The sequence below is a fragment of the Rhinopithecus bieti genome, unplaced genomic scaffold (genome assembly GCF_001698545.2).
Source record: "Rhinopithecus bieti isolate Rb0 unplaced genomic scaffold, ASM169854v2 scaffold_16834, whole genome shotgun sequence".
NCBI classification, from domain to species: Eukaryota; Metazoa; Chordata; class Mammalia; order Primates; family Cercopithecidae; genus Rhinopithecus; species Rhinopithecus bieti.
This window is the reverse complement of record NW_016809297.1, coordinates 3,143,796-3,169,624: the sequence shown is the minus strand read 5'-3', so window position 1 is coordinate 3,169,624 and position 25,829 is coordinate 3,143,796. Positions and strand designations below refer to the sequence as shown.

The 25,829-nt window shown below is 35.2% G+C and overlaps 1 protein-coding gene across 3 annotated transcripts in view; it reads right to left on the bottom strand.

Annotated features, from left to right (window-relative positions):
• The window catches only part of DGKB (diacylglycerol kinase beta), a 780,654-nt gene extending 755,125 nt beyond the window's left edge, over nucleotides 1-25,529 (bottom strand). Inside the window, exon 1 of one of the 3 annotated variants that reach the window (XM_017889062.1) lies at nucleotides 25,407-25,529. The gene's annotated coding sequence lies outside the window, so the exon portion shown is untranslated. Of the gene's footprint in view, nucleotides 1-24,868; nucleotides 25,182-25,406 lie in introns of those variants that run through there. The other 2 variants (XM_017889064.1, XM_017889063.1) reach the window with 2 other exon arrangements.
• Nucleotides 25,530-25,829: the final 300 nt, after the last annotated feature.

Sequence of the window (25,829 nt, the reverse complement as noted above, 5' to 3'; positions counted from 1 at the left end):
CAGGAAAAATCATATATAGAAAACTTAAATCAAACTTCCAGCTTTGAGAGCCTGATTATTATGTTATAAATGTTTATATCTTTAGTGCCAATTTTTATGTATTTGTTCAAATAAAGAATCTCTATTTGTGACAATAATTCTTATAGAAGGACAAATACAGACACTTTTAACTCATCGAACTTATGGTGACTTTGGGATTGCCCCAAAACAGAAAAAAAAAAAAAAAGCCAACAGTATTTTGTCAGTGAAATATGTACATACACAAATAGAGCCTGTCAACAAAAATTCTTTGTGTATTAGCCTTGTACATTTAAATCTTTAAACCAAGTTGACAAGAAAATATTCATGGCAATAATAATTCACAAGTTAACAATAGTTTTTACATGCACCTTTTGATTTTATCTACATTCTTAAATGGAAATGTAGAGTAAAATTTTTACTGTTTTATATTTCTCTTTTGCAATTGCTCTAATGTTTCTGCATCATAGCTTTAAAAGATTGTCAGCAGTCAGAGCACTTATGTGACTATAGATTTCACTCCATAATTCCAAGGTAAGTGAAGAGTCACTTATAAACTATAATTTTATTTGGGTATTAAAAACATCAAAGAGTGGTGGCTGAGGCCTGTAATCCCAGCACTTTGGGAGGCCAAGGCGGGCGGATCATATGGTCAGGAGATCAAAACCATCCTGGCTTACTTGGTGAAACTCTGTCTCTACTAAAAATACACACACACACAAAATTAGCTGGGCGTGGTGGTGGGCGCCTATAGTCCCAGCTACTCGGGAGGCTGAGGCAGGAGAATGGGTGAACCAGGGAGGCGGAGCTTGCAGTGAGCTGAGATCGTGCCACTGCACTCCAGTCTAGGCAACAGAGTGAGACTCCATCTCAAAAAAAAAAAAAAATCAAAGACTTAAATATTTATTATTTATATCATGTGATTTATTAAAACATCTCACAAACTAATTTTGCTTTCCTTCTATTGAATCCACTGCAAGTCTTGTGTATGTTTTAGCAAATGGGCTGTAGTTTATAAGATATGCTGGCCATTCTACTTCGTATCAAAAGTCATCAATATCTATTTAAACATCACTACCAAAATGAATTTTATAACTCTATAAACTGTTATGTTCTGGTGCTCAAAAACACATTCTTTTATGTTATACTAAATTAAATACTCATGGTCTTGTCACTAGACACAGCAAAATGTCATGCAGATCCTTGATATATTTGTTTTAGCAAAGAACTAATGTATAGCAAGACAATGATTCTCAGATTAAGGTAAAGTAGCTCTTCTCAAATAATGACAAATAAAAATAATCTATTTCAAAATATCCATGACCTGAGGTATAGAATATTCTGTTTAGATTCCTGCTTTGTCTATGTTAGGGAGCCCAGACTATCTAAAAGAATATTTAATATGGTAAACTTCCATGCTTTGCATTCAGTAAATGAATGCGTTCAGGGTCAGTTGTATTATTTGAATGACTGTTTCTATCACTTCAGAAGTGAGTTTGCTCTTTAAATGTAACACTTTTGCCTTTTTTTTTTTTTTTTTTTTTTTTGAGTTATTTGGCTATTTCATATGTTATCTTGCCAGGCTCTCTTAAAGTAAAACTTGCTTTCTATGTAAATATTTATGTCTTTAGAAGATACTGACCTGAGTGGCAGAAACTCTTTAAAAATATCTGAAATGACCTAAAGCTATGAAGCCCCACGTATCTCCCTATGATCCTAAATATTTCTGTTAGTACACAAACTTGTAAAACCCCTTTCTTTGACCCAACAAAAACATTCATAGTAACAGTCCCTTTAGTTGGGAAGAATAATCAACAAGCTATTCATTCTTCTCCATGGTAAAATACCTCAATGCTGAAAGAATCTTTGCTCTTAAGACTTTTGTATGACAAGTTAAAATCCTCTTAAAGTGAAATAATCCAGAAACTGTGCAAAATGACTAGTAAATGACAATTGTGTGTCTGATTCTTGTTTTCTCTCATAATGGGACTCTAGTTTTAAAAAATTATATTTAATTTCTAGTTCATCATGCTAGCATACTCAAAATCGTCCTATTACTTAGCATTTCTCAGCCTCACAAGATGTCAATTTGGTTTCTATTTAAAAAATTGTGTCCCTAAGAATCTTTATGAGAATTTATAACTGGGAGAAATAATTTCAGTTGAAGGATCAAAGTGGTAATTTCAGGAAAGTGATATTTAAAGTGAAGTAACAGAATATGGAAAAAGTGTATCCAGCCAGAGGGAGTGAGTCACGAAAGGGCAGGTTCTAAGGTAAGAAAGAGTTGCATTCTTTCAAAATAAAATAAAAGTTGGTCAGCATTTTGGGAGGCCAAGTCGGTGGATCATGAGGTCAGGAGTTCAAGACCAGTCTGGCCAACGTGGTGAAACCCTGTCTCTACTAAAAATACAAAAATTAGCCAGGTGTGGTGGCACACACCTGTAATCCCAGCTACTTGGGAGGCTGAGACAGAATTGCTTGAACCTGGGAAGCGGAGGTTGCTGTGAGCCAAGACCGTGTCATCGCACTCCAGCCTTGGCAACAGAGACTCCATCTCAAATAAATAAATAAATAAATAAAATAAAGCAAATAAAAGTTGTATATTGTTTCTAGATGAAGCAACAGATTGCTAGAGTTACTCAAGGTCAAGTTAGAACAATAGCATAGTTGAATTGCAAGGATCTTACAAATGGAAGAGGTTTGGATTGCATCCCCATGCCATAAGAAGCCCCTCAAAAGACTCTGAGCAGGGAAACTGAGACATAACAACATACAATAATTTATAATTATTCATTCCTATAATTATGAAATTAATGCTCTTTTTAACAAAATGCTTAAGTATCAAAACTAACATTGTCTCTAGGAGTCTCATACCAAGCTTGTAACTTTAATTTAATCACCATTAAAACTCAGTGTATAGATTTATATTTGCTTATACAACTACATAATATATAGTGAATAATGTGTTGCTACTAATTCAACCTATATATGTTTAATTGCTCGTTTCCAGTTTTATGTTATAGTAAACAATGCTGCAATAAAAATTCCTTGTCATATATCTTTCTATTCAAGTGTCTATTTTATTGAATAAATAAATACAATGAGGCTGTTTAGGCCAAAGATTATAGGAAATTTGAATTTTAATAAGTTATGATAAAATATATTTCTAATATTTTACAGTAATTTTCAGAGTTATGACAATTTATAAGAAACCACTTCCTTATACCATTACTAGACTAGATGCTACCAAATGTTTTAAAATTTTGCCAATCTGATGAGAGAACTTTGGCTTATAATGTTATTGTTGGTATTGTGATCATTATTTCAGTTCTATGACTATTATTGAAGTTGAGCATCTTTTCACATATTTGGCCATTACAGTCACCACTATAAATTGATTGTTCTTATTCTGTTGAATTATTTCCATAGTTCTGTCACCTTTTTTGAAGCATTTTAGTACATCCTTGAACACTAGGGAAATTAACCCTTTGCCTATTATGACAAGTATTTTCTCTCAACAAATCACTTGCTTTTGGTTTTTATTAAGATAAATTTTCTAAGATATTTTAAATTTCTATGTAACAAAATTGCCAAAAGAACATTCTTGCCATTTTCTCAAAAGCAAATTGGGAATTAACAGTGTATGCAGAACAATGAAGTCATAAACATTTATTAGCATTAGGAAATAGAAAAAAAAAAAAGATTGCTAGATATTATGTTTGTAGAATGCTGGTTGTTTTGTACTAGGAAAACTGTGGTGGAGATTTCTGATTTTGTAGGGTTGTGTGCCTTTCTTCAACTTCGTATTTGCTATTGACGTGAATATGTTGAACTCTTTAAGAGCCATAGTTAGTTAACCTGTAGAAGATTGAGTAAAATGCTAATGATTCTTCTTTCAGAAAAATTTAAATATTATTTATCCAAAAGTAGTGCAAATGACTTTTATACCATAACCCAAAGGTTAGAATATATTGCCTTGTACACCATTAACCACTCCAGTAACCTTTGGCAAATTTATTTCTGCATTCCTTTAACTGTTCAACTCTATAAATCTCACATTTCTTAATTTTTTTGAATCATTCCTGCTATTTTACTAGTTCCTTTATTAATGAATGAGCCAAATAACATATTTGAAATAAGCTCATTTTGTATTTTTTATGTAAGTTATATTTTTAACTTAAAAAATTCTACTTCAACAGAAGATTCCCAGGCAAGAGATTTTCATGGTCTCAAGATGATTAATAGAGAGAAGGAAAGTATTGGAGTTAAAAAAAAATGAGAAAGTAAATATGGATGTATTTGGGAGTCTGAGGGTAAAGAGAAATTGAGGATAAGAGAGAAAGAAAGAGGGAGGGAATGAGAATGCATACCTGAAGGATGTAGTCCACAAAAGGGCATTGTTTGACAATCAGAGTTTATACCAGAGTCTTGAATTTCACACAAGGACCATATCTTCTTTGCTCACAATAGCAAGAGTAGAAAGAGTAGGGATGAGGTAGGTTTATATAGTAGGTAGTATTGAAAATTTTTGGCGTACAAGTGCAATTTTGTTACATGCATAGATTGTGTAGTGGTCAAGTCAGAACTTTTAGTGTATCAATCACCAGAACAACATGCATTGACCCATTCATAATTTATCATCCTTCATTCTCTTCCCATTCCTCCTCCCTTCTGAGTCTCCATTGTCTATCATTCCACTGTTTATATACCTGTGTACAGTTTTTAGCAACTACTTATGAGTGAGAGTATGCAATATTTTCCTTTCCATGTCTGACTTGTTTTGCTTAAGATAATAACCTTCAGTTCCATCTACGTTGCTGCAAAATACATGATTTCATTCTTTTTTTATGGTTGAATAGTACTACGTTGTGTATATATGCCACATTTTCTTTATCTTATCATCTGGTTGATGGACACTTAGGTTGAATCTTTGCTATTTTAAATAGTGCTGCAATAAACACAGGCACACAGGTATCTTTTGACATATTATTCATTTTCTATTTCTATATGAAATACAGAATATGGCTATCTGAGAGTAGGGTGAAAGGTAATGGCTGAAGATTTAAGAAGAATAGAAAAGTTGTGTTTTGATGACACGAAAGCATGCTTTCCAGAAAAAATGTAAAATTATTACAGTGGAGTACTTGGTTATAATCATGAATGTATAAAGATATTTTCTGGGATATATTTTCTCCTCCTCCTTTCTTGTCTTTGCCTAACTTAGATTTGTAATTTACTTATAAATGTTACATATATACATATGTGTACACGTATATAATATATATCTATATATTCGTTTGCAAAGTTTTAAGAGTCTCTCTTCCCCTAAAATATGGAGCCTCAATAAAATTAGGAAGCAAGCCATTTTGCTCACCTTTGGGATGGAGCACAGTGGTAATGTTTGATTAAGTGAGTATCACTGAATGCCAGTGAACCACAAACAAATGCATACCATAACACAAAATATGTAGATCTATAATATATTGAATGAAATCAAATTTTCTAGCTTTTTAAAATAAATATGAAAATGGGAGAATACATACATATACACACAGAGATGAAGATAGAGATATAGAGATGATACTTAGTTATAAAGAGATTGAGATAGCTGCAAGATTTTTCCTTGGAGTGTACACTCAGAGCCATGTGGTTTTGTATTAACAACTGTGACTATTCATACTTTTGAACAAATTTGAGAGTCCCTTTTTCGGAACTTCTTACGAAAAGGAGAGACCTGAACTTAAAGTCTTAATTGGCATTTTGCACACATAAGTGGATTCAGGAGCTCGGCAAATAATACCTAATTATGTGCCACATCTAACTAGGATCATAACAAATGCTGTAGCGAATGAAGTACATATAAATTTATTTTCTTTTCACTTTTAGCCCTGTTCTCAACTCAATTGTACCCAACAAACAAGTGAATCAGTAGAATAACACCACCAATTAATAAATACCTGCTTCCATCACCATTCTGCCACTTCTCACAATGAGAGCCAACTCTGTATTAATGTCATTATAGAAAACAAAGTGAATCAAAAGGAATAAACATCTTTGAATCTTAAAGTGTCCTTCTAGACCTGGCGTCAATTAACTTTTTCTTAAAGTACCAGATAGAAAATATTTTAGAGTTTGTGGGCCAACAGGTTTGTGTTGCAACTAGTGATCTCTGTTGTTGCAGTGCAAAAATAGTCCTAAAAAATATGTAAAAAAAAGAATTCAGCCATATTCCAATAAAACTTTATTTAAAAATACAATCAGACCCTTGTTCCAGGCAACACTGAAAGAATTTTTAATATAATTATTTATTTCTCTTATACTATATCCATTATTGAAACTGAACCATTTAACTATCCATTTTCCCTCAGTATTACAGGGGAAAAAAAGTCCATCCTTGAATTATTGTGAATTTCAGTTCATTCTTTATGTCCAGGCAGCCTTTAGTTATAAATAAAATGGATAGAAAGCCATGTCAGATTGACCTTGTCCCTTACCTTAGAAGGTTTCCACACAGCTTTTTAAAATATCTGTACTTCTCCTGCCTGCTTCCCAAACGTGGAGATAAATATGTTCCCTGACAGCCTGACTTTTTCTGAGGCAGCACTCAATTCATCACTCTGCTCCTTGAGCACATTTTCCAAATCCTGACAAAACATCCCTGAAACCTTCAGAGGGGAAAATAAACCCTCATCTCAGGCTCTGTAAATTACTGTCAAGTATAGCCATGAATAAAATAAGAATCAATCCTGATTCATGTTTTAGAACATCCTACAAAACAGCAACTCATGCTCCAAAGGCCATTGTCAGAACTTAGACCAGGGGAAATTAGGTAGGAAACAGAAAAGACACTAAATATTCTCTTTCATGCCCCTTTTTGTTAAGAAGCCAATGATTAGAGATCTCTGAGTGAAACAGTATTAACCTCATGATTTCTCTGAAGCCTGCTTTCTTTAAATTATGTAAAACTCAGAGAAAATGAAAAACAACAAAAAACTAAGGACTTAGAACACAAAAGCAGGCCCATCACTGACAGAAGGGCTTAGCTGAAATGCTCTTAGACTTCCTGGGAGCACAGAAAAATGCATTAGCCTTGATTGGTTTAGATGATTGCTGACTTGAAAGCTTCTATATTTAAGAAACATCCGAGCGAGGTAACTTGATGTTCCTTGAATGATGAGTAGAGCCAAAATCAGTCTGTGTAGGAAGGAAAGGAGAGAATATCTACATGTAACTGAAGGGACTCCTAACACTGCAATCACTTTTTCTCAAATATTGTTATAACTATGGGCACTACACAAATAAATTTCCTGTACTCAAGGACAACCATGTAGTAGAAGATCTAAGAAAGCTACAGACATACAGGAGGCAAACAAGATTAACATCAAAATACATACAAAGGTGGAATAACAGAACCTGAAGTTGTGGATGAAGAAAGGGTTGGGAGAGAAAACAATGTTTCTTGGAGAGAGTGAGAATAGAGCTGCTCCTGGAAAGATGAAAGAAATTAGGAAGAAACCGTTGTGAGGAGGGTCAACTGCTGTGAGAGAAGAAGGAGAATGCAAGGAGTATAAAGTGGCACATAGAGACCAAATAAAAGGTATGCTTCATTAAGTGGTTAAATGTGCCTACATACATGGATGGGGCACAGTTAAAATTACTCTATTATTAATAGATTAATAATAGGAGTTGCATCAATTCATGCTAACTTTGTACCATGGACTGTGCTAAGATAATTTATGGATTATGTTGGATAATCCATAATATCATGGATTTAGGCCTTAAAATAGCAATTTAATGAGTAGCTATTATTAATCCCATTTGAAAAACTGAACATTGTGATTAAATTATTTAATCAAAATCAGACAACTAGTAAGTGCTAAAGCCAGGATTTAAACCAAGTCTTTCTTAATCACTGTACTAAACAATTGTAGCAAGCTAAGGGGAATCTACAGTTTTTTTTTTCTTTTGCTTGAATGCCAGGCCAAGGTGAATCGATGACTGACTTACAAAAAATAAAGGAAGGATCTACCGAATTATTTTGAGCAAGAACATGGTAAAATCAAAACCCTGTACAAGAAAATTGATAGTGAGGAGGATAGAATGCAAGTATTAAGCAAGAATTCATTAGAAATGAAGAGACCATACAGCAAGTTAAGAATACAGTCGAGTGAAATGTAAGAGTTTGTAATTGTCTAGTACAGGCAGAAATTGAAAGAAAAGGACAAATGTGAGAGGCAATAGAGACAGAAAAGATTAAAAGATAGAATTTGAATTAGCCAATACGGAAGCTGGGAAGATACTAGAAAGAGGGACCATTTCAAGGTGACTGAGATCCAAACATGGGAAGAAATGTTTGGAAGGATGTAGATAAACTCAGTTTTGGTACTATTATTGAGGTGACAGCAAGATATATAGACAGAAAAATCTAGTAGGTAGATGAGGATGGCTCAAAAGTCCTTCAAATTCAACACGTTTAAATTAAATTCATGAGATACAAAAATAACAGCAAACCAAAGACTTCTGTTTTGAACTCTCTCTCAATTGGTACAAGGCACTGGCTTCCCTGTTGCAAATACCAGAAGGCTAAAGGTCATTCTTGACTTTTCTGCATCATTTCCTCATATATTCATTTCAGACTATCACAAGCCCTGCCAATTTCATGTCATAAATATCACTACAATTTATCTTTCTCACTGTTGACACCATTACTGCAGTAATCCGTGCTAAAATAATCACTCACCTTTATTACTACCATGGCTGGCGAGCTACCACCTTCCATCTGGCTGACCTGCAGTTCATCCAGCACATTGCAGTTAGAGTAATCCTATCAAAATATAAATTATGCTGTCCACATATCCTCACCTCCCTTAAATCCTCAATTATTTCCAATGCTCTAAGGTTAAAGATAAAACAGCCTTGTGCCATCTGACTCCTGCTTAATCTCTTATCATACCCACTCCAGCCAAAATGGACTTCTAGCTCCTAAGTCAGTCTTGCAATAAAGTGTTTTTACATGCTTTTCTGCATTCTTTTTATTATCTAGTTAATACCGACTCATCCATCAAATCTCAGTTTATAATTATTTCTTCAAAAAGCCTTTCCAATCTTCTTCACTAGGACAGATAATACTGTGTTATTTAGAACATTTCTGGTGTGATTTACTATTTAATTGTGTGGTCATTATATATGTTTTCTCTCCACTTTAACACCAACAATTCACACTTTACCTGCCTTAATCAGGCTTTTACTCCACCACACCACTGAAATTTCCCTTTAAAAGGCCAGCAAAGATCCATCTTTCCCAATCCTGTAGTTGATCCGCAATCATCTTGCCGATCTTCTCAGTAGCAATTGACACAGCTCTTTCTTCTTGAAACATTTCCTTTCTTGGCACCAGGGGCAATGTGTTCTCTTGGCTTTCTCTTCTTGTTCTTTCTTAATTACTTTGCAGATTTCTGTACTTCTTCTCTATTGCAAAAAATTGGTTTACTCCAAGGCTTAGCATTGGACCTTCTTCTCTACGTACACTCAGTCCCTAGGGGTTCTCTTCTGGTTACAGGTCTACAAACAACTCCCAGATTTTTGTCTCCAACAACTCCCCTTAATTTCAGCCTCATATACACACTGTCTACTTAACATCATCACTTGGAAATCTTAGAGACATTTCAAATATATTATGTCAATAGAAGAATGGAACATATTTTAAAAATAAATCTAAAATAGCACACTATTTCAAATAGCACCCACTCTCCATCACTCTTGTTCCTCCTGCCCTGACTTATTTTCTTAATGACATATATATATAAAATTGTATCACATATTTAATTTTTACTAGCTATCTCCTCCAAGAAAATGTAAATTTTAAAATATGCTACTTTAAAACTGCATTTCCAGTGTCTAGAACAGCACCTGGCATCAAGTAGCTGCTCAAAATATATTTGTGAAATTACATCACAGATAATACCAATCACTGTCACTACACTGAAAACTCAATGGAGACAGAAACTTCTTATGTGTTTAATTATCATTGTTTTCCCAATACCTGTTGAATGGGTATTATTAAATGCTTTCTGACCGATTGAATCAGTAGAAATACTATCAGGATAGTGCAATCTTTACAATGACAAAGGAGGACAGAGTTGCAACAAGGTGTAAATCTATTACAAACAGGAAATGTGAGAACGACAGGAACTGGTAAAAGGAAAATGTATTTAATAATTAGGAAGTTATAAAATCATTTTAAGGCCAATTTAAGTATGGTGCATACTGATAGCAGATGATAACTGGCTAAGGAAGTAGTGGAAGGCACAGAGACAGAGGCTCCAAAGGTAGGCATGAGATGGTAGATACTATTCTAAACACATCGGTTCTTTTCATTCCATACACCAGTGTTGAAATTTCCTGCGCAAACATAGCCATACCCCTCTCACCCATACTTAAAGAGTCCTCTTCCTTATGGGCTATCCTAAAGGATTGTCCCTCTTCATTTTCCTCTTTGTGTGAATAAGGAGCCGTACATCTGAAAGTTGTGAGGATCGATCATTGCTTAGAATACATTACATTTCATTTTGCATTTCAGGCATTACAGCGAAAATATAAATGATATCCCCTTATTTATTTGCTAGTGTAAGGAAAATAAAACATCACTGGTAGATTTAAAAGCAAAGTGAAACTGGAATACCAATAAAAGACTGAGCAATCTAAAAGAGAATATTTGTTAATTCTTCAAAATTTCCCTTGGTTCTATTCCTTCACTTTCATCTTTGTGTAAAGAAGGTATTATATATCTGAAAATTGTCAGGGTAGAACATCGTTGTGAAATTAAGTTTCAAAGGTGGCTACATTTAGGTAGTGTTTGAAGTTTCTTATTTAAATATTGAAATTGGGAAGTATAAGTACATAAGTATTTGGTTAGCCTAACATTTCCTGGCCTGTCATAATTTTCTAAGTTTAATGATTTTGAAAACACTTAGCTAGACTATATAGCTTGCATCTAGGTGTTTGATTCTGGGTGAAACAGTAACACCATGGATTGCAGCAGCCAGGAAATGTTAATGACATTATTTTAAAAGCAGTCAGAAGTGTAGGAACCAGTCCACAAAAGACTCTAAGCTGGTCAGAACAAAAAGGCTGTTCAGGTTATAGCATTGGCAATAATGAGGACCATGACTCAGCTATATTTAGCATTCACTTTGATTTACTATCATACCAGCAAATTATCCTTGTGAAGAATAAACACAAGATTAAGAATGCAAGTGAATAGATGCTCTCTGAGGCTTGGTTTTATTCCACACAAGGGCATATCCAAAGTTCAGCTCTACCAGCATTCCATGCAGAGGTTGCAATCCTCTCAGTCAGCAAAGTGCAAAATATGGGAGTTTGATCTCTTATAACCGTCTGAATGGGAGGTTGTGTCAGGACTAAAGGGCTAGTCCCTTTTGGGGAGCTTCTTGTCGCATTTCAGATAAACACTTCTGCATTTTATTTGTTAGTGCTTTCTTAGACCATCTAAACTTCCAGTGTGGTAGGCCTGGTTATGGCCCACTGAAAACCCACTTGAAAAGGAGATGGGAGATGGGAGAGGAAGCTCAACTCACAAATCAGTGCTTGGTTTGGGAAATTGAAGTTGCGTATCCAGCTAGCAAAGAATAAATAATCCTTGGGTAGTAACAGACCACCAAAGTTTTCCCATTATGAAAGAAAAAACAAGTTTCATAGGGACCAATTAATAGTTTATACTCAATCTCTAAGCAATCTAAAGTTGAAATGGAAAGGAAAAGAGTCCTAAAATAAAGACATAAAATTCCACTCCAAACCAACAAAACAAAAGTATAGAATTGGAATCTGAACAGCATAAGATAGGGACAACTTTGACTTGATAGAAGTAGGCATAATTTTAACTCAGACCTGTCAAGGAAGTATTTCTTCAAAGTCAAATAAGTTTTCAATTATTTTCTGTTTTACCTGCGATAAATATAATACAGAAATATATTAACCCCTTTGGGTGATGTATAAAACCAATGAAAAAGAGGACAAGTAAAACAAGTATGCATTAAAAAATGCAGCAACTTGTCAGAATTTACCTAATTATAAAATCTAATGATATTCCTCAGCCTGAGAGAGTTTTCATTCCATACAGTTTTCATTAATTTGCGAAGTTATACCATTAAAAATCCCACAGATAAAATTAATGAGGGCACATGCTATATTGTGCTTCAGACAAAATGACTGAGTATACTTTTTTTAGGTCGCAGCTAACCCTATTTATATAGCTTACATAAAATTATATAGGAAAGAAATGCCAGATATTTAAAAGTTATTCCAGGGACAATTTCATTTTATGATTTCTGAAGCTAAATAACATGATTTTGATAGATGAAAAATGTACACTTGCAAAATAGACTAGTATACTACTATGGATAAATCCATTTGAAGCTACAGTTTGCTATAAGTCATGCTTTTCCCCTAAAATGCCTTCACTTATCTCATTAGATAATATTTGCTTCCATGGAAAGAATGATGTGGGGATAGGGCTGTAAGAAACAAAGTCCTAGCACAAGTGACCACCCACTCCTGAACTGAACCTGGAAACCATGACAAAAATCTTTAATAAGCATTTCTCCACACTTCACATAGTAAATATGGGATATGTCTGAGAAAAATGTTTTCTTTCTGTTACCATGGGCATATTATCATTTAAATGAGACTGAGAACGCGACATAGCACTGGGGAAAATACACCGGCTAATCATCTATTCTCCCCATGTGTGTGACCTCTTAGCCTTCTGTTTACTTCCTGTAAGACCTCGAAGCCTCCATACTTGTTCTTGTCAGACACTGAAAATAACGTTTATCCCTCCTCTTTATATCCAGGCTCACAATCTGAATACCAATGACCAATTTACAGAATGCCACAAATGAAAAAAAAAAAAAAATCCCTAAGTCTAACTTATGCTTTTGAAATTGAATAAAGAAAGTTCCAATGACTACACTTAGTCAAATTAAAAATACTTTCATTTTCTCAAAATATAATAGCATTATTGAATATTATCTCCAGAATGAGAAAACATAGGTATTACTGCTAAATATAAAAGAGGGGAAAATATGCTAATGTACAGGTACTTATTCAGCATCAATACAAACCATACTGATAAATGGACCAAGAGGATGTACCAGTACTCCCACATTATCCACAGGGAATACATTCCAAAGCACCAAGTAGATGCCCGAAACCACGAATAGTACCAAACTCTATACTACAATGTAGTGCATTTCAGAGAATGAAGAAGATAGTCACTTACCTCTTTAATAAAGTAGACAAAACAATAAAAAACACTATTGACCCAGAGAGATGCTTTATGAGATAACTCATCATCCCCAATCAAGAAAGGTGCATTATTAGAGTTCACCTATTTATTCAGTGCTTTTTAGGTACCTGTTTTGTGCCAGGCAATGTTCAAACCACTGGATAAAAAACAAAAAAACAAACAAAAAAAAAAAAAACGGAGAACCAGAGACACAATAGGAGTACAAGTAAAGTGGAAAAGCAGCACTGAAAGAATGAATAAGCAGCTTAATGTCAAAGGAACATTAGATTGGAAGAGAACAAAGTGACAATAGACATTGTTGAAGAGATAAAGAGGGACCATGCTATGAAGCTTTGCCTAAAAGCAAGGGATACAGAGAGAAGCAGGGTTAAAGTCATCGTTGATATTAATGATTTTTAAATTAAAATCCAAATTTAATTCAAATGTCTAAATGCTAGTACCCAAAATAAAAATAAATGACACAAAGAAGTCAAAATACTTATCTCTCTTTTCATAAGAAAATATGAAGTACATGGGCAGCAGGGCTCTATAAGAAAACTGCTGTGGACAGTGAAAAGAAAAATAAAACGTGGACATTTAGAAGAATTACCAGGGTCAGACTGAGGTGAGAGATCATAGACTTATTATGACACCAGTTTTCATAGTTTTGTGATTTTCAATAGCATTCAATATCCCAATTGAAAATGCAAAGCCAGATTGCTCAACTGAGAAAGGGTAAGGATTTTGCCATATAGAAAAAGGAAGGAAAAGAGTAATACAGGGAAATAAAGATTTGTGCAATAGAGCTATTTGTGTTGTATACTAGGTATTGTTTGGACAGTAAGGGGAGGGAGAATGAGAAAAAAGTCATCAAGGAAATGAGGTGGGTCAAGCTACTAGATATTGGTGGGAGGAAGAGAGAGTAATGTGATCATTTAGAGTATCTCATGATTTCAAAGTGGAGAAGTTCCAGGTAATACCAAGATCCAGAATGGAGGCAATGCCCAGTGGATAACATGGAAAGATGTGGAATGTCAATGAAGGTAAGGTGATTAAGGGATTTCTGCCAAGGATAATTGACTTACCTTACCTATGTACTTTAACCAATCCTAACGATGACAAGAGATATAAATAAAGGAACATTGCCATACAGACTTCTAAATCAGAAAGAGTAATAAGGAAGGTAATAGATGGCACTGAGGGGTAGATGGTGGTAATGTAAGTCAAGGCAAAATGAAAAACATATACATATACATATANTATATATACACACACACACACATAAATAAATACGAATAAAGTTACACATTGAGGTAAATTGTTATCATTATAAATTCATGATCATCTTGTCAAATATCCACTCCTACCTGCCCCCACAATACAACCTAGATCACAATACATGACTCTGGTCCAAAATCTGTCTAATTTTATCCATAAACTTCAAATTTTCTCCACCTTGTTCAAACTCTACAGAGAAAATTTAAATTAAAGAAATATACCTAACTTACGACTATAAAACCTAAATACCTGTTCAAATTGTTATATTCTTTCTTTTCTCTGCTTTTTCTTTATAGGCAGAGTACCTTCCAGTCAAAGTCAACCAACACCCTATATATATGTGTATGTGTATATACACATATATATGTGTATATACATGTGTGTGTGTATATACACATAGATGTGTATATGCATATGCATCTATGTGTATATATGTATATATACATATACATAAATATATGTATATATACATATACACATACATATATATGTTCAGGGTACATGTGCAGGATGTGGAGATTTGCCACATAGGTAAATGTGTGCCATGGTAGTTTGTTGCACAGATCATCCAATTACCTAGGTATTCAGCCCAGCATACATTAGCTATTCCTCCTGATGCTCTCCCTCCCCCTACCCCACACCTTACAGGCCCTAGTGTATGTTGCTCCCCCCGTATTTCTATTCACACCCTACTTTTCATAGATGTTTAAACATAATCAAAAGTTCCCAATTCAGAAAAGTAAAAGCTCTTTCAAACTTCTATTATTCTCGAGAAACAGCTCTACCTTTCTCTAAACCTTCATAGATTAACTCTTTGAATGAGTCACTCTGCCTCCATTTCCTGAACTCCTACTCACTCAACAAGTTTTTGTCTGGGTTTCACTCCTCATCACTCCAGCAATACATGTTTAGCTATAATCACCAGTGATCTTCCAGTGTTCAAATCCAATGCATATGTTTTAGTTCTCATCTCAATTAACCTCTCAGCAACATCCAACAGTGATGATTACTTTGTTATTCTTATAAGACGTTTTTCTCCTGGTCTTTAGAATGTGCCAGGTTTCTGTTGTTGTTTTCCTCCTCCAGGACAATTCATTTTCATTCTTTGCAAACTCATCTATTCCAATGCACTTTAAAAGTATTAGGATATATCAAGATTTGTTCCTAAAATTACCTCCTTTTTCATTCTACGTTCTCTTCCCAGAGATTTGTAGCGATGCCAAGACTTCATTCCCCATCTATACCACCAAATTTTTATATCTCTTTCCTAGTTCGTTGCCATTATCTCTTTAATCGCATAGCCAAATGTTTAATCTAGAATTATGCCTGAATAAATGAAAGAAATACCAGTTTTTATAAGAGGATAAAAGAATAATGATTGCTAGATATATATTAGGAATTGCTTTTACTTTCCCTTCTTGAGTAAATTTCTATTCTTCCTTCAAGATCTAACTCAAATTCTAAATTATCTGTGATTAATTCCTGAGTCTCTTGTTCTCCCCATCTCCTATAGCAACACGCGCCTACTTCTACAACTGCACATAGCCCATGGTATTATAATTTATACATGTGTCTTCCTCCAACTCCCAGTATAGGATCTCCATAATGTCAAAATCAGGTTCTATTCATAATTTTCTTCCAGAATCTACTACTCTGATGTCTGGTAGGTGCTCAAAAATTTTAAGTGAACATTTAAATGCCAATAGACCAGTACTTCCTAAAATGTGCTCCAGGGTTTTCAAATATATATTAATAGATGCTCCCAGAAGGATGGATTCTGTGGTTAAATAAGGCCAGGGAAGTTTGTACTAAATTCTGTTTTAGAGATGCTGATTCACATGTGAAGGACTGTAAGAAGTTCTTAAAATAAAAAACTGTTCAACTTTATTTAATATTTAAATAAGGAAGATGTCTTTCTCTTTTCCTCTTTTAACATATGTATTAGCATTCCTCAAACAGTCTTTCTTTATCTCTTAACATAGTTTGAATTTTAACTCATGAGGATCAGCAAAACACATATTAAAGAACCAGAGAGGATGGCTCCTTCTCTTTGATCCAGATGCTCCATGATGATAAGATACAGGCTCTAATTTCTTTAATATAACTTTGAAAGTTCTTAGTGGAGAAAAAATTTTTATCAACATGGCACTGCTATGTACTGACAAATACATCAAATCTAACATATTCTTTTTGTGTTTTGTTTTCTACAAAGTCACTAATTCAGGACATTGCCTAGCCATAAAGAATAGCAATATAATAATAGCCACATTCAAGTCATTGTTTTGTTTTGTTTACTGAAAGTGCTCTTTCACTTTTGATATTATCTTTTTGCTAATATAGTTGCCTAAGCACCAAATGTACCACCATGCAGTTATGCAGGTAGCTTGAACAAAAAAAAGCATTAATAGCTTTAAAACAAAATTTCCACTTCAAGCTCAAAAACCTTATCACTTTACTTTCAGAACATGTTGTCTAGTAGTTTGGATAGAGTACATTCAAAATCAGAACGTAAAACGACAGTCTTCCCCTAAATGGCTTTTATGCTATGTTATCTTTAATGTGTAACAAAGAAGAAATCTCTATTCGCCAAACAGAAACTTTTAATATATATAATGACAAACAACATCATATAACAATAGAGCACCCCTCCTAGTAATCAGAATTCTCATTAAGAACAACATGATAGCAAAATGACTCATCAGCTTGTTGTGCTCTTTTTCTATTTGGGACAAGTGTGGGGAAGTTACAAGTTGTTTATGTGCAGCCCAAAATGACAGGCAAGAGAAGTTACTAAGCAACATTAAATACTTGCATTTTTCTAATCTTTAAAAGCTGTCCAAAGCTGAATAATCCTATAATACACAGGTAACAGTAAAAGCAATGTGGGAGTTATGTTTTTGACAGAATGAAAATGTTTTGTTTAATAATTCTAAAATTCTGATTCACTATGAGTTGATCTGTTTTGGTCTTAAAAATTACTTCAGGTGTTTAAGCCTCTTCTACTCACTGTCACCTCTTATACTCACTGTCCACAAGACAGATGAGGTCTACAATGAAAACAAAGCATAATGGGGGTTTGCGGGTGGGGCAGGAGTGGTCTTTATGCCTCCTGAAACCAGCTTGTTCTCCTATTAATTATATTATTCCTATTGTGTAAATAGGATCTTTTGCTCATCTCAACCGCTCTTTGTTCCTTTCACAGCACTATCACCACAACAAATTATGCACTTGTTTCCTTGTTTAGGTCTGTTCACATCTGTCTTCCACCAAAGTGTAACTCTTTAGTACTGTAGGAACTTTTCCACCCATTCCTCTTCTTTCACCAATCCTGGCAGAATGCTTGACAGAGTAGCCCATCAATGACTGAAGGATGAATAGGATACAGGGCTGTGGTATAAGTAAGTACTTCTGTCTCCTACGGGATAGTTTTCATATCTCTATATGAATCTTAGACTTCCCAGAACTAGCTGAATATTACTGACAATCTCCATCATACATACTAGGAAAGGCAAGACAAATGAGAATTCCCCAGCCCTTATTTCTTTTCATTAAGGAACCAACAAACAGATTCCTTGGTTAAGAGCCAAACAAGAAACACCTCCTTATATTTTCTGTCTCAGCAAAACAAGTTACTGAATAAACTACCAACTCATTTTTCTGCCTGAAGTTTTGTTTTCAGGTCAAGGATCTTGTCATGTTTTTCTATAGCACCTCTGTTTCTTCCTCCTTTCCAGTTCATATAATCCAAATGGAGTTTGATCTAGAAACTAATAGGTTTCCTCACATCAGAGGTCATGTTTCCCCAACATGCTTAGGTACAAATAGCAGAGTAGTCAATATAGAGCAAAACAGAATATACTTTTGTATATTAAATGATGATAGCTATGACTATGTTTTAAGAAGATCAGAGGAGAAAGAATGAAAGACCTTTCATCATCATTTTAGGTAAGAGAAAGGGAGTTAAAATTTCTGAGGACTAACTGCATGCCAGCCATTATTCTGGGTAGTTTACGTGTGTTGGTTAACTTATGTAGGTTAATAGTTACCACTTTTTATAGTTTAATAAGAATATTTGGGGCACAATGGTAAGTAATGAAATCTTACAAAGTGTTTATAATAATATTTAATAAATTTTGTAGCCTGAATATTTTATTAATATAAAACTAAGAAACATTTTTAGATTCAGATTTTATTTAGAACATTTTCTTTACTACTGATACTTTTTCTCTGAGACAATATTCCAAGTAAGTTGGAAATAATAGCTAATACTTTTTAGTGTTTATTATGTGTATTCTGTTTAAGCCCCTTACATCCATGATTAAATCATTTAATTCTATGAAATGGATTGCATTTTCATTATCACTGTTTTACAAGGAGGAGTCTAAAGCATAGAAATTAAGTTACTTCCTTAAATTCATCCAAAAAGTAAGGATTTTACATCCAGACAGTTTGAATGCAGAAACTAAGTTTCAAGTCCTATATCGTCAAACCTAGGAAAATGATGAAACTCAACAAAGCTTCTTTTCATATTGAGAAATTATATATGGAGTTGACCTCTCCATATCCTTATTCACAATTCCATCTCATTATGAACAATCAAAACACAATACACAACTTGGGATTCTAAAAAAAAAATGTGTATTATAAAGCACAGCCCAGCTGCCTCACTGGGGGAAACTCATTCTGAGATTACTCTATTGATGGACTCTAAAGACATTTTAAATAGCTACGCACTTCTCATCCCATCTGCCCTTCCCCTGATTATTCAATAACTGATTCATGTGGATTAGAAAGAAGACTAAAATAGAATAGTTTGACCTAAGATGGTACTTTAAGAAAAGAAATGTATTTGGAAAGCCCTATGTGTTATACAGTTCACATAGATACAATATTAGAATAGTAAATGAAATAAATGTATAAAAACACTTAAAAATAGAATTTGAATGATCACATAACCTGATAATTTGTAGGACAGGGTTTCTGGATTGATTTTCCCACCATCAACGATCACTTTTCTCTAGTGGTAGTGAAGTCTTGAATGTCTGCTTGCAGATATGATTCACAATTTATGAGCTATGACTGAATTAAAATCAGTGTGTTTTTCCTCAAGGGAAATAAGAGTTTAAGAAACAATTAAAAATCACCTTTTCACAACTTCACATTATTGTCCCACAAGAGCAAAACATCTTTGATGAGCCACTTATTTTACTATTTGGGTTTTCCCCCCTCTGAAGATACGTTAATAACCTAAAACCAGAAAATAGGTATCAGTAAAAATTTTGATTTTGTGATCTGGAAATAAATATTTTATCTGTCATATTCCAAAATATTGCCCCATGTATTCTAAATATGTAATACCATAGAAGGTAATAAATGTGTTCTGAGTAATTTTATGCTAATCATGACTTCTACTTATTAAAATACACACTTGCTTTCAGACATCATAGTTTTTATTTGAAAGCTAATTCTCTTGTCTTTGGTGGGCAGGGTGCAAAGGCTAAATATTGTAGAAGTGGGACTACCTATTCCTTCAGTGGATAGAATTAGAGCCTATAATAATACAGTTTATTAAAGGAAGTGTTTATTAAGATCCAATATTAGACACTGTGTTAAGCACTAAACTTTCAAAGATAAAGAAGTTTGAACCCCTTCCTCAATGCAGAAAACAGATTATTTCAATTCTCCGTGGCATATGCAATAATAAAGGCAAGCACAAGTTTCAGTGGAACCACATAGAAAAACTGTTGGGCCCGTGGCAGAAACCAACTAGATACCTCAAAGTGTCACGATACTAGAGTAGGAGATTAAAGGACAAAGACTTTAATTTGTCCTTTAATTTATCAAATGAAACACATTAGCGTGGAGAGAGGGCAGAAGGGTTTGGGTGTCCAAAAGTAAATTACAGAGAGGCAAATATAAGCAGAGACAAAGAAGGTGCAACATTGTGTGAACTGTGGAGGGTTATAATAAGCCAGTGGTATTTAATATAATACCAATATAATATAATAATAGTGGATTTAGAGCCTTTTGGTTAGAAGAGTGGTCCCCAGAGCTAGACTGCCTGGGTTCAAACCCCGGCTCTATTCCTACCAGTTTGTAACTGTGATAAGTCACTTAACCCTGTTGTCCTTCAGTTTGCTCTTTTATAAAATGGGAATGAGGATAATAATAAAATTATCCCAAAAGGGTATGATCAAGATTAAATATGCAAGATATTTATAAAGGCAAATGCCATGTAGTAAGCGCTCAGTGAAAGTTACTATCATTATTTTTAAACTAGAAGAAGAAGAGAGCCAATGGGCAAGAGAGCTGATTTTAGCACCACATTCAAAAATCAACCCTGAAAACTAACTCTGTTCCCAACCCTAACCTGAAGTGTCACAAATGAAAAGAGAATGAATCAGGGCCAACAATGTGAATGTATATGCAAAGCTCTGTCACCACGTACACATCTGACAATAACTCAGGAGCATCAAGTTCATTTATGAAGCGTGTCCATTTCTTCTCTGATTTTGAAGGTAACAGTTTTTGTGCTCCTTGCATCTATAGTGATCGGCATATTGCCAATCAAAAATAACTGAGTTGAGGACATTGTGTTTCAAATTCACAATGCAATACAAATTCCCTGTTAAAAGGCAAATCCTTCATTTCAAATTGTTGACTCAGAAAATCCTTAAAAAAGAATTTTGGCTGTTTAAATTTAGTATGCTGAGAAAGACCAATCTTAAAATATTGTTTGGCTCTACGCCCATAACATTTTCACTTTATTCTTTGTTAGTGTTTGTCTTCTGTGATAAGAAGACAAGTGACAGTAATCATGTTAGTCTCTGTAACACTTCACATTTTACCTAAATGAACCATTTTGTTTTTATCCTCACCAGTTAAAGATGGCCTTTTGCTTCCTGGCACGTTTTCAGAAAGTGATTATGCAAGAACCAGTGATATTTCCAATTACTCTTTTACCTCTTCAGTCAGCATCTGGCCTTTCTCCCCCACTTTTCTTTGAATCATTGTTTTTCCACTTTTAAAAGGAGTATGTAAAGGAGATTATCTGATGACAAGCATAATCTAATTTTTGTAATAAGACCTTACAACTATTTAAAGAGATGTTTTGAGCCTACACTTTATCTGTGACTAAAGATCTCTACCCCACACACAGTCCAAAGAGTTTGTTATTTAGTGTCCCTCAGGACAAAGAATGTGGACATATTTTGGGCCAGCCTTTCACTATATGATTCCCTTATTTTCTTTTTATACCCATCTGTGTTTAGGTCTTCCAACTTTTCTCCTCCCATATTAACTGCATTATCTTCCTTCCTGGCAATGTCCCCATGTTCATTTTCAGAGTTTGTGTAGCCAAAGCAGAGCCTGAAATTGGAATGGTGAGTGTGCCAAGTTTGGATCTGGGGTCAATCAGGTGGATTTCAATTTAGGTGAATCCAAGGTTGGGTATCATCAGAGAAGGAAGACCACTCAAACACTACCCACCCACAGCATCCGCAAAATAATATGCTCAACCCCACCCCGATCCATAGTGGAGTACCATTTTAATTTTTTTTTAAGTAGCAAAGCAATTAAGAATTAGAGTTAGACACACTGAGTGGTTAATTCTAACCCAGCATTCACTAAATATGTTGCTTTCAGAAATTTGTTTATTCCCTCTGAGTTTGAGTTTTTTCTAAGGGGGAGAAAATGCCATCTTCCTCCTGTAGGTGTTATACCATAAATGAGAAGGCATATGTAAAGCTCTTGACCCAGTATGTGCAACTGCCACACTCAAAATAACCACCCACTACTCATTCATTGTGTGATGAACAAAGCATATGAGGAAATAATCCAGGGCTATCAAGTAGTTGAACCTACTTCATAGTAAATACCCAAGATATTGACTGTGGTATTGGGACATACCATACGTGAGTCACTTGGTCAGAATTTGCATTGGTGTTTTACAAGAGAAAGAAAATGCTATTGCTGGGAGAGGGGCAACAGGAACAGGCTTCTTCACAATTTTTCCTGGAGTTTGCTCTGGGCAAGTGCTTCTCAGCTAGAGGTATTACTCTTTAGAGGATACTGCAACAGTATTGTGCATATATAAATACAGCTCTGTTCCTGAAGGCAGCTAGAAGCGGCATCCAGGAGAGGATCATCTTAAAATGTCATTTCAAGCCTATCCATCACATCACAGTCATTATTAGTAGGCAGAATTAGATTTCGTGATCAGCAGCTATCTTCATCTGGCCTGTCTGGCTACAACTCTCCCTTCTTTCAATAGTGTGCAAGAAAAAGCATCAGTCATAGGATACTAGTTCAGATACTATCCCAGAAAAACTTACCAATGGTTTTAACTTAAATTGTTAAAACAATTTAAATAATTGTTTTATTATACAAACGATTTTGATAATCTTCTTCTCAGTCAAAACATGAGCTTTGCTTACCAGTAGGACAAGAAAGTATGAAGCAAAGGCATTGCCACCACTCAACTCCAACTACATAAGTTTCTATATTTTAAAAAATTTTGTCAAATTTTCATCAGTGCTTTTAACCTAATTTTCCTTCTCTTTAGCTATATACAGGTTTCAGTTAATAATAGTTGACTCTAGAGTATTAGGGAACTGCTTGCAAATTTCTTCCAACCATATTCTTCTATTCTTCATATAGACTTTTTTGTTTTCTTTCTCATTGGTGTCAAAAAAATTTAATCACCCTCATGTATGCACTATTGTAGCAAATATATTCCCTGAATTATATTTTACTCAGTGATTCACAAAGTCACATGTAGACTTTATGCCCAGGGATACTATGTATATGTGTGGAATGGATCACGAATAACAAATTGGGTATTCTAACAATGCCAAAAAATATTAAGTAAGCCTTTATACCTAGAGATCCTCATGATGAGTAGAAAATTAGCCAACACAATTCCAATGACATTCTTGACATGTTTTATTTTTGGTAAAAGCATGAAATTTGGTGGATTAGAGAAAGAGTAGCACAATTTAAAACTGAAATTATAGGATAAGAGTAGTCCTTAGTTACCTATTTCTAAGGACAGATTATTTTAAAATTACTTTGCTTTTCACAATTGTTATTTCATAAAATTTGAAGCCTTCTTATCCTGTGGAATTTATGCTAGCCTATGGACGTATCCAGATTAAAATCCTACATTCTCTTTTAGGTAATTTCTGTTTTGTCAATAATTTTATTGGAGAAAATGTACTAATACAGTGTTTTCTCCAATGATCCTCTAACTAAGTCTAACATTTTGTGTAATATCTCCTTTCTGCTTGTGGGATTCCCCACTACCCACAACCACTATAAAAATCTGGTGAATGAGTGAGGACCTGGTTAGGTACCCCAACATTTTTAGATTAATTATTTCTGATCTCTTTTCTAGAAAAGACCTTCAGTATTCTGCTTGCATTCATGTTTATTCAGTCATTTGCCTTACAATGGACTGGTCCTTGCTGACCTGTTTTTAAAAGAGTTGGTTATCTGCAATTTGAGCAACCAGTTGAAGTTGTTTTTTAAAAGTTTTAAGCCTTCATTTTCTGCCAGTGAACACAATACTGCTTGGTTTCTAAGTATAGAGCCATCTATGTAAAAACCTCCACTTTGAAATCACAAGAAAGAAACTGTTCAGCAAGTGGAGGAGATTATTACAGCAGGAAGAAATTGAGGGAACCCTCCATGTGACACTCACCAAATAGTATTTGAATGTTTATCATATCATCAGTGTGGCCTAGGCTGTTGCCTAGCAGTTATCTAGAGACCTACTTCACATTTTATTTTAATGTAATAAGGTGAATCAAAGACTTTTGTTTGCTTGCTTGCTTGTTTAGTTCACAGATTAGGAATAAATCTGGACTGGAACTTGTAACAATTAACTAGGGCATTTGAAAGTCTAAGCTGACCTCTTTATGAATTACCTTTTGAAAAGACAAGCTGCTATCTCATTGGTAACTTTGAGGAGACCACTCTTGGAATTAAATTTAGAAAACATTTACCAGCTGTGTTGCCTAAAATCACAATGGACAGGGCACTTTCTGCATAGCTAATACACAAGCGGCATCCGCCTGCAAATCACAGAGCACCCCTACTATAGCATAACTAGGACAGGAGTCAGGGAGACGAACCGATTTAACATTTCACGGAGAATTCAAAGCTATGCTTCTCTAACTTTCCTCCCCATTTCTTCTCAGCTTCCCTTCCCCCGCACCACATACCCAGAAGCCACTCAATTTGCCAACCATGTCCAGTTTAACTTACTGCAGTGTGATGCAGGCGAAAGCTGGGCGCATCTCTGAAGCGAGAGCCACTGCTTTTCCGGAGAGGAACTGGGACTAGCCAGCTCTCAGGATCCTTTCCAATTCACACGCTTCCCGCACAGTAAGAAGGCTCCCACACAGCTCGGCTTCCCCAGAGGAGTGGAGCTTCAAGAACTCTGCTCACAGCATCCTCCTCTCCACTGCCACCCCCTTCCAGAACACCCGACCCATTGGAACTAGTGTCTGAAAGATGGAAATCTACTTCCAGGCAGCAACACAGGCTGCCTGCAGTTCACCCTTCTCTGATCATTTGCAACTCAAAAACAGCGGAGGCTGAAAGACGTAGGTTTTCGGAGCCTGAAAGTCATCTTTGGCTTCCCCCTTCCCCACCTCTCACTCCTCCCACTTCATCCCCGCTCCTCTATCGCGGCCACCCCCCAGTCCTCCAGTCTCCCACTCAAGCTAGCTATCACAAATGATTATTTTATCATCCAAATCAGTAAGCAGCTGAAGGAAACAATTTGTCAGAGATGAAATACCTGTTGTCCATGACTAACGCTCTTCTTTAGTCTCTCTTAGTCCTTGATTTATGTCAAGACGCGTTGATATTGGAAGTCTGTGCAGTGTGTGTGTGTGTGTGTGTGTGTGTGTGTGTGTTGAAGAGGAGGCGATTTGCGCGGCTGCGAGAACCAGCCCTGCCTATCTCTGGCTGCCGCTTCTCCAGCTGCTGTTGCTACTCTTGCTGATGGAGCTCAGGGGAAAATGAGACGGGGAGACAAGGCTATACAGCTGTTTAACTGCTGGTCCAGTTATAAGACAGGGGAGGAGACGGTGCAGGTGAGTGGCTGTTGAGACAGTGAGCTGGATTCACTGCAATTACTACCACTCAGTATACATCTCAGGCAGGAAATATGATACCTGTCTCCCCTCCCCTTCTACAACTATAGTCCTTGATGGGTCAT